The sequence below is a fragment of the Lithobates pipiens genome, unplaced genomic scaffold, assembly GCF_037356315.1.
Source record: "Lithobates pipiens isolate NorthernLeopardFrog02 unplaced genomic scaffold, aLitPip1_a1.2 Scaffold_1, whole genome shotgun sequence".
Classification (NCBI taxonomy): Eukaryota; Metazoa; Chordata; class Amphibia; order Anura; family Ranidae; genus Lithobates; species Lithobates pipiens.
Genome location: NW_027507685.1, coordinates 124,025,865 through 124,036,317, shown reverse-complemented (window position 1 = coordinate 124,036,317; position 10,453 = coordinate 124,025,865). Strand labels below are relative to the sequence as shown.

Sequence of the window (10,453 nt, the reverse complement as noted above, 5' to 3'; positions counted from 1 at the left end):
AGACACTGCGGGATCCCGGAGGGGGGGGCGCTCTCTCGTCCCCCCCTCTTTTCCTGCGGCCTGTCAGGTTGCGTGCTCGGATAAAGGGTCTGGTATGGATTTCTAGGAGGACCCCCAAGTCAATTTTTTTTATTTGACGCGGGTTTCCCCTTAATATCCATACCAGACCTGAAGGGCCTGGTAATTGAATTTGGGGGAACCCCACGCTTTTTTTTTTATCAATGACTTTCAATGAGTGTTCTCTGTATTACGGGAGCCGACAATTCATTATAGCTGCGAGTGATTTTAAATGATCTTTTTTCCTGCAGAAATGACACTTTGTGCAGGAACAGTTTTAAGCAGGGGAAACATGCGCCCCTTCACAGGCATACTATAGACACCCCCCCCCGGTTAGAAATTTAAAGGAATATTACGCTTTTATTGTTTCACTTTAATCATTATTAAAATCACTGCTCCCAAAAAAACGTCAGTTTTTAAAACTTTTTTTTGCATTGACACATGTCCCCTGGGGCAGGACCCAGGTCCTCAAACACTTTTTAGGACAGTAACTTGCATATTAGCCTTTAAAATTAGGACTTTAGATTTCTCCCATAGACTTGTACAGCGTTTTTTTGAATTTACCGCAAACACCCTAAATTGTTCACTGTTCGCTGAACAGGCGAACAGGCAATGTTCTAGTCGAACATGAGTTCGACTTGAACTCGAAGCTCATCCCTAATGGTGAGAGAGAGAGAGTAATGGCATCAGAAAGAAAGAGAGAGGAAGAGTGAGAGAGAGGGAGGAAGAGTGATAGCGACAGAGAGAAAGAGAGCGATGAAAAGAGGCAGAGAAAGGAAGGAGATGGAGAAAGAGAGAGATTAAGGAAGAGCGGGAGAGGAAGAGTGAGAAAGAGGAAAATAGATACAGAGAGGAAGAAATAGATAGCGACAGAGAGAGATGAGAAAGAGACTATACAGTATATACATGCTTGCTGGATAGCAGTGGCGGCTGTTTTTTTTTGGGGGGGGAGGGTCAAACAATTCACCTGCCTGGTTGGTGAGTCAGTCGGAGCCCCGCACTTACCCCATCTCGTGGGCAGAGTGGTGGATGGCAGCGACTTCACTCTGGGCTGCTTGGTTTCCCTGTGTGTGTCGTCTCCCTTCTCTACTCTGTGCGCCGTATATCTCCTGCTGGCCAATCTGATCGGATCTCCTTTCGACCAAATGGATGACGGGGCTCATGACCCACTTCCTGATTGGCCAGGAGGAGATTCAGTGTTACAATAGCAAATTATTAATTCGCTATTGTAACACAACTGGGTGAGCTCAGAGCACACTGCTCTGCACCCCGAGACCACCCTTTTTTGAAGCCTATTAGAGCCTCTGGCTCTAATCACGTGCTTAAAAAAAAAAAAAAAACCCTCCCCCATTGGAATCCATAGTCCAATGTCCCTGTAGGCAGATTAGGGTGCCAGACGCATGGATGGGGGGGCGCCCCTAGTGGATGGGCCACCATTGCTGGATAGTCTGCTTTGAGAGAGAGGAAGAAAGAGATGGTGAGAGCGAGAAAGAGAGATGGAGGCTGTAGATACAGACTGGTAGGATGGTCACCAGATAGAGAGAGATAGCAATAGATAGCGTCAGACAGAGAGAATACTGCAACTGTGAGAGGGAAACAAAGACATACCTACTGGATAGGCATCCAATAGAAAGAGATAGATCGCAACAGAGAGAGAGGTAGGAAGGGACAATAAATACAAACTGGCTGTATAGACACCAGATAGAGAGCGCGCGGGAAAGAGATAGTGACAGAGAAAGTCAGCTCTAATAAACTTCTAATGCCACGTACACGCGATCAGAAATTAGGCCATCAAAAGACCGATGAGAGCTTTTCATCGGAAAATGCGACAGTGTGTATGCTCCATCGGAATTTTGCTGAACGAATTTCCGCCAGCAAAAGATTGAGAGCATGTTCTCAATTTTTCCGACGGAAAAAGTTTTGATCGGAAATCCCGATCGTCTGTAGCAATTCCAACGCGCAAAATTCCTACGCATGCTCGGAAATAATTTGACACATGCTCAGAAGCATAGAACTTAATTTTCTCGGCTTGTTGTAGTGTTGTATGTCACCACGTTCTTGATGGTCGAATGTTCAACGAACTTTTGTGTGACCGTGTGTATGCAAGGCAAGTTTGAGTGGAATTCCGTCTGAAAAACCATCATAGCTTTTTGTAACGAGAATTCGGATCGTGTGTACGCAGCATTAGACATTTACAGAAAGAAACAATATGTGGGCGATTGCAGTGACAATGGTTAGAGCTGTAAAATCTACTCCAGTCCAAAAAAGCTGTATTAGCCTTGGATATAGAAGAGGAGAGTTAACATTGTTGCCAGGTTTCTGTCTATGACCCCAATGGGGAGATTTCCCATCACTTCCTGTTCTCTGACACCCATACAAATAATAAGGGTAGCACATGCCGTAGAGACAGGAAAGCACAGACAGCAAAAACACATTTTTAGAACTTCTAACCCTTGACTGGTGTATTGCAGGCTTACCGGTTGCCGTGACCAACTTAATACTAACTCACAAACTTTAATACAAATAAGACACCAGACTTTTGGGTTTTAAATGGCCATAGCAGCCTTTTATTAAATAATGAAAAACATCAACCATAATATATCATCCTAACTAAATGACTCTTAGGCCGCGTACACACGGGCGGACTGTTCGCCCAACCTTGTCCGCTGAACAGTGTTTGGACGGACAGTCCGCTCGTGTGTGGGGCTTCAGCGGACAGTTTCAGCGGACAGTTGGACGAACAAGGTCTTACGGAAATTCCGAAAAACTGTCCGCTGAAACAAGGTTTCAGCGGACTGTTCGCTCGTGTGTAGGCTTGTTCGGCCAACTAAGTCTCGCGCATGCTCAGAAAGGATTTCCACGTCGGAAGGTTGCATTGCAGTGTATTGGACGTCGAAATTTTCGATCCGTCGTGCGTGCCGAAACGTCATCGCGCACGGTTTCAGCAAACTGTTCGTCCGTCGTGTGTGGCCATGTCCGTCCATGCTAAGTTTGAGCGGACTGTTTGCCGAAACTGTTGGACGGACAAAGTTGGGCGAACAGTCCGCGCGTGTGTACGCGGCCTTAGAGCAGGTATTTGGAGGCGTGCATGGTCTACCAAATATGCTGTATCAAGCTACCTTTTCATACCACGGCCCCCAGCCCTGCATACCCCGACTCGGGGACAATTTGTAACACCTTGCCAACCTGATACAGCCCCAATACCATTCTTGTCTTAATGACGTCACTTAATTCGGGAAGGTACCCATACCAAAGATGAGCCCCTTCCACCATACTCCAAATATTTTTGATCATGCCCACCTTCTAAACCCTGAGACCCCTCCTGCCGCTGCTATGACACCAACCAACCCCCCCCCCCCTTACATTCCCAAATAACTGGACAACAACACAACCACACTACCCAAGACAACCTTCCAACCATGAACTTAAGGGAGGGAGGGAGGGAAAATTAGCTTGCACTGCCTGGCTCCAACTGACCCTATCATACTCCCCCACTGCCTAAACCCTCATTGACTCCACCCTGACTCGACTTGCTCCACCCTACCACAACTTACTCTTCTCCAATGGCTGAGGGCCTTAATTATTTAAATAATTATTTTTAAATCTGCCTAACTACAGCCTACCCCCCCCCCCCCCCCCCCAGTCATGTAGGCCTTCCACTTTAATACTGTGCATCTCATCACCGGCCTGTTCTTTCCTACTGCCTAAAAATGTGTTTATGATTGTCTGTGTCCCCATTGGAGATATGTAATCTCCTGTCCTAACAGGAAATGCAGGGAAATATTTTTAACAAGGATATAGACACAAATAACAAACAAGCAGAGGCTTTAACCCTTTGTCACTCTGTCCAACACAAAAAAAATGGAAAATTGTATACTCACCTTTCTGTAATTTTCCTTTCCTGGCGCATCTTCATGTGGCAGCACACACTGGGTTGTGACTCCGCCCCCACAACCTGACAGGATTGGTTTGACTATAAATTTGAAAGGGGAGACCCCCCGCTGCATTCTCTGTATATATCATCACAGAAGAAACGAGGTGGACAACTGTGTGCTGCCATGAAGATGCGTCAGGAAAGGAAAATTACGGAAAGGTGAGTATACAATTTTCCGTTTTCCTGACGCCTTCATGGCAGCACACACTGGTAAATAATTCACCAGTCGGGTGGGTGCAAGTAAAATAATATTTATTCCTTATAATGCTGAAGAATTGGCTCTAACAACGGATCTTCTGAAGTACGCCATGGACAAGTGAGCAGAATCCACCTTGTAGTGGGAAATAAAGGTATTCCTGGAGGACCATGTTGCTGCCCTGCATATTGTCTCTGGTGAGACCCTGTAATATGCTGCCCAGGAGGTAGCCACTGCCCTAGTTGAATGAGCCCTAATGTCTTCAGGAACCGTCAGATGCTGGGTGGAATATGCCTTTTTAATGGTTCTGACTAACCAGGATGCAATAGTGCGTGAGGAGGCTGCTCGCCCGCGTTTGGTTCCATGGGGGGGATGATCAAAAGAGAGTCAGTTTTCCTAAAACAGGTGATAGCAGTTAAGTAGTTAATGATGGTTGTTTTGACATCTAGTGGATGCGGATTACCCTGATCGTCCATGAAGGATGGAAGGATGATGTCTTGGTTGTAATGGAAGGAAGTTGCTACTTTGGGTATGAAGTGTTCTGAAGGTCTTAGAGCTACTCTGTCGGGAAAGAGAACCAAGTGAGGCTCCGAAATCATTAATGCTTGGATCTCTGACACTCTCCTTGCTGATGTAATTGCAATGAGGAAAGACAGTTTTAAAGTCAAGTCCCATAGAGAGAATGTTTCAAATGGAACAAACGGAGGAGTGGAGAGAGCATGGAGAACTACTGAAAGATCCCATGACAGAAAGACTGGCTTCCTGGGGGGTTTAATCTTTAGATAGGCTCTCAGAAATTGGATTACCAAAGGGTGGAATGCCCACTTAGTACCTGTTTTAGCTGGCATTGCAGATTCTTGAACCTTTAGGGTTTTAGCTGACAGAGCAGATACTTGAACCTTTAGGGTACTAAAGCTTAGACCCTTGTTAACTCCTGACTGGAGGAATTCCAAGATTTGAGAAGGTTCCGGAGAAAGGTAATTCCATCCCTTCTGCTGTGCCATGGAGCAGAATTTTTCCCAAACCTTTGAATAGGTGGTATTGGTAGTGACTTTCCTGGCTTTCATCAGGGTTGATATGACTTCCTGAAAACAGCCTTGCGCTCTTAGTCTAGCCCTCTCAATCTCCAGGCCATCAGGTGCAATTTCTCTGGTGCAGGATGTAAGAATTGACCTTGAGATAGAAGATCCGGAGTTATCGGAAGAGGAACTGGAGGTTGAAGGCTGAGCTGTAAGAGTGTCGTGAACCACGGCCTCCTCGGCTCGGCCACAGTGGAATAATCACAATTACTGTCACAGAGGATCTCCGAAGCCTGGATAGGAACCTTGCAATTAACAGAGTTGGAGGGAATATATACCCCAACTTGAAGTTCCATGGGTGAATTAGACAGTCCACTCCCTCTGCCGATGGAAACTAACCTCTTGACAGGAATCTGTGGCACTTGGTATTCATCGGTGTGACTGCTAAATCTATTTCTGGCATTCCCCAGATTTCTGTAAGGAGAGAGAAGGTCCGAGGGTTCAACGACCACTCATTGTTGGATAGTGTCTCTCGACTCGGTAGTCGCCTAATATGTTCTGTGCCGCTGGGACATACACTGCTTTTAAACTTGTTAGATGCATCTGGGCCCATTCCAACATGGGCCGAACTTCTTCCATCAAGGTGGCACTCCTGGTACCTCCTTGCTTCTGAACATAAGACACTGCTACTTGGTTGTCCATCCGAATAAGAACATTCTTGCCCCTCATAAGTGGTGCGAATGCTCTTAAAGCGGGATTCCACCCTAAAGTGGAACCTCCGCTGATCGGAACCCCCCCCCCCTCCGGTGTCACAATTGACACCTTTCAGGGGGGAGGGGGGTGGAGATACCTGTCAAAGACAGGTATTTTCACCCACTTCTGGGCATAAACTCCACGGGAGTCTACGCCATTTCCTGCCCTGCCGCGCTGTCTGCTGGGACACACACGGGTCCCAGTGACAGCGCAGAGATTTTCTATTGCGCGGCGCAGCTCGCGCATGCGCAGTAGGGAACCGGGAAGTGAAGCCGATTCGCTTTACTTCCTGATTCCCTCACCTCGAATGGCGGCGGCAGCAGCCGAGGCCCGAGCGGTCGATCGGCCTCGGCATCGCTGGAACCCGGGACAGGTGAGTGTCCATTTATTAAAAGTCAGCAGCTGTAGTATTTATAGCTGCTGGCTTTTAATATTTTTTTTTTGGGCGGAATCCCTCTTTAAGGCATGAAAGGCTGCCCTGAGTTCTAGTATGTTCGAGACCAAACCTTGTGCCTGAAAATGCCACTGCCCCTGGGCTGCCCGGTCTTGATAGTGGGCTCCCCAACTGCTCTGGCAGGCATCCGAAGTGACTACTTCTGGGTCTGGAGGGACTATTGGTTTGTATTTCCCGAGATTGCTCGGGCGCGTCCACCACCATATCGATTGCTTCACCGATCTGAAGATGCATCGATACTCCATCCCACTGCCTGAGGAATGAGTTCTGTAAGGTTCTCATGTGCCACTGTGACCATTGCACCATGGGTATGGTTGCGGACATGGACCCCAGTACAATCTTCTCTTGTGGGAGCTGTATCTTGTTTGTTTTGGTGTTTCTCTCCTAAAAATATCATATTTTGTGTGGGTTGCAGACAGCTCTTTTCCCAGCTGATTATCCATCCAAAATTCTGGAGGGTTGTAAGGAGGATCTTCCAGTGACGGATCAGCGTCTCTTGATTGTTTGCCAAAATCAGGATGTCATCCAGGTAATGGTGGATACGTAATCCCTTTTCCCTGAGGAATGCCACCAAAGGTAACAAAACTTTCGTAAATGTCCTGAGTGCCGAAGAAATGCCGAACGGGAGGCACCGGAATTGGAAGTGACGTTGGTTTATGGCGAACCGGAGAAACTTTTGAAAGCCCGGATGAATTGGTATATGCAGATAAGCGCCCGATAAATCTATTGAAAGCATCCAATCGCCCAGATTTATTGCCAGAAGTATGGATTGAAGGCTTTCCATTTTGAAAGCCTCCACTTTAATACCTTTGTTGAGCCTTTTGAGGTCTAATACAGGTCACAAATCCCCAGTCTTCTTTTTTACCAAAACAAAGGGAGAGTAGAACCCTCTCGGCCTGAAGGGGACTCCAGGATTGCCCCCTTTTGTTTCGATTCTGCTATGTATTTTACTAGCAGAATCCTTTTGGGTCGTGAAGATGGTATTCTGGTTAACTGGAAGTGATTTGCTGGGAGTCGGCATTATTATTCATCTGTAAGACCCCTTTCACACCAGGGCGTATTGCAGGCGCTATAGCATTAGAAATAGTGCCTGCAAAACGCCCTAAAGAAGCTGCACCATTGTGTGTAGTGTGAAAGCCCCGAGGGCTTTCACACTACAGCGGTGCGCTGGCAGGACGTCAGAAAAAAGTCCTGCCAGCAGCTTCTTTGGAGTGGTGAAGGAGCGGTGTGTTTACCACTCCTCCACCGCTGCTGCCCATTGAAATCAATGGGGCAGCGCTGTAATGCCGCCGGCAAAACGCCGCTATTGCGGCATATTGCCTGCGGTTTTAACCCTTTCGCGGCCGCTAGCGGGGGGTAAAAGCGCCCGCTAGCGGCCGAAATGCGCCACAAATCTAGCGGTGAAACGCCGCTAAAAATGGCGGCGTTTTACCCCCGACGCAAGGTGCGGTGTGGTGTGAAAGGGGTCTAACAAGAGAAAAACCTCCGTCCAACCTGTCAGGTGAGGATAAAAAAAGAGAATGCAGCGGGGGGGTCTCCCCTTCAAATTTATAGTCAAACCAATCCTGTCAGGTTGTGGGGGCGGAGTCACAACCCAGTGTGTATCTGCCATGAAGGCATCAGGAAAGAACATTTTGGCTGCAGTTGGGCTAAAAAGCAAGGTGCAATGTGCCATGACAACCAATCAGAATTCACTATTCACATATCTGACTTTAGTGAACTGAAATCTAATAGGGTGCTATACGTTGTTGCACTTGCTTTATCTATAAATAATGGTTTATAGATTATTGATGTCTGCTGTTTGGGAGGTATGGGGGGGAGGGGGGATAAGGGATTACAGAGTGTTTAATTATCATTAAATAAGGTCTTGAAAATGTTATCATTGAACAGGAAACGCCTCTCGCGACATTGACGCAGATATCGGATGACGACGTGCAATTTATCACTGGCAAGATGGCCTGTCTCATGCGTGTACCAGATACAAACTTGCTTGCAATCTAAAATAAATGTTTTAATTTAATTTTTTTGTCCCAGTTTGATTTTCCTAACCATTTGTACACAGGGATGCTCAGTGCGCCCTCCAACAACGTAGTCCACTGTGAGGACTAATAATTTTTATCACTGAAGCAGTGAGATGGTCTTGTGGTAATTATAAAAGGTTACTTAAAGTGCTGGGGCTCCGAGTTCAGTTCCCATCATCAGCCTTATCTACACAACATTTGAATGTTCTCCCTGTATCTGTATGTAGGTTTTAATGCTTCAATATCTTCCACACCATCCCAAAACACACTGCTGGAAGAACTGGGCTTCAGGGAAACTGCATCTGATTATGGTGGCAATATTAGATTGTCAGCTCCTTTGCAGCAAGTACTAATGAAAAGAACACAAATGTTCTTTGTAAAGAGGTGAGAAAAATGTTTCCACCACAGAAACAAACACACATGTACAATGGTCAAGTTACATTTCACATGGAGGTGACAGGTCCTCTTAAGTGACCTGCCTCATTTAAAGTCCCATGACCATTGCATGTTTGTTTGTTAGCTCTGGTAAAGGACAAAGTAACCTTGTGAATCAGCAGTGACTTTATTGTGATAACCTATCGGCAAGTCTCACACGTTTTCTGAAAGATAAACTCATTGTGGTGTCACCTCGAAAGGGAATGAGATCATTGTTGGACTAGGGACACAAAGGCACATGATGCAAAGTATTGTGTATTACAAGTTTCTCGCAACTTTAATTTTTTGCTAGAAAATTACTTGGAACCCCCAAACATTATATATATTTTTTTAGCAGAGACTCTAGAGAATAAAACGGCGATTGTTGCAATATTTTATGTCACACGGTATTTGCGCAGCGGTGTTTTAGACGCAACTTTTTGGGAAAATGGACACTTTCATGAATTTAAAAAAAACGAAACAGTAAAATTAGCCCAATTTTTTTGCATAATGTGAAAGATAATGTTATGCCGAGTAAATAGATATGAAACATGTCACACTTTATAATTGCACACCCTCGTGGAATGAACAAACTACGGTACCTAAAAATCTCAATAGGTGACGCTTTAATTTTTTTTCCGGTTACCAGGTTAGAGTTACAGAGGAGGTCTAGTGCTAGAATTATTGCTCTCGCTCTGACGATCACGGCGATACCGCACATGTGTTATTTGAACAACGTTACCGTACATATGCGGGCGCGACTTCCGTATGCGTTTTCTTTGCTTCGCGAGCTCGCGGGGACAGCGGGCGCTTTAAAAAAATATTTTTTTTTATTTTAAAATTAATAAATTGTTTTAAAAAATAAAATAAAAATTTTGATCACTTTTATTGCTGTCACATGGAATGTAAACATCCCTTGTCACAGTAATAGGTGGTGACAGGTACTCTTTATGGAGGGATCGGGGGTCTAAAAGACCCCCGATCCCTCCTTTACACTTCAAACTATTCAGATCTCTGTTTTCAGCGATTCTGAATAGTGTATTTTTTAAAAAATCCGGCACCATTGGCAGCCAAGTAAACGGGAAGTGACGTCATGACGTCGATTCCGTGTTTACCATTAGGAGACTGGAATGAAGCAGCTTACGGCTTCATTCCTGTCCCTGCCCAGCCGCCGGAGGAATCGGATGTGCACTCGGTGCTCCTGATTGAACGGGAGCACCAACAAGAGCGGCGGGAGGCGGCGGGAGGGGGGGGGGGGACGTCCCCTCCTGCTCCTGCGGCATAACAGCCGAGCGGCTTTTAGCCAGGTGCGGGCATCCTCCCGGTATAACCCCTGGAAGCCGAGTACGCACATCTGCGTACGCTCGGCAGCAAGGGGGTTAGGCTTGAAGTTTTGTCTGCTTATACAGTATTTTATCTTCTATGACTCCTTCATCTCCCTTCATCAGCATGCTAATGAAACTTAACGTTCTGCTCCACCATTTGGTAGCGCACATTTTAAGTCACGCTAACTCATTGAAAAATGTGGACTTTAAAGGGTTAAAGCTGAACTCATATGTATAAACAACCAAATAAATATATTACCCAATAGCCACATATGATGTA

At 46.0% G+C, this 10,453-nt stretch overlaps 1 long non-coding RNA gene across 1 annotated transcript in view; it reads left to right on the top strand.

Moving 5' to 3' along the window:
- LOC143974479 (uncharacterized) overlaps positions 1–8,431 on the top strand; it is a 13,808-nt gene extending 5,377 nt beyond the window's left edge. The window contains exon 2 of the long non-coding RNA XR_013272232.1: positions 8,304–8,431. This is a non-coding gene — a long non-coding RNA (uncharacterized LOC143974479). The remainder of the gene's footprint in view (positions 1–8,303) is intronic.
- The last annotated feature ends 2,022 nt before the right edge of the window (positions 8,432–10,453 follow it).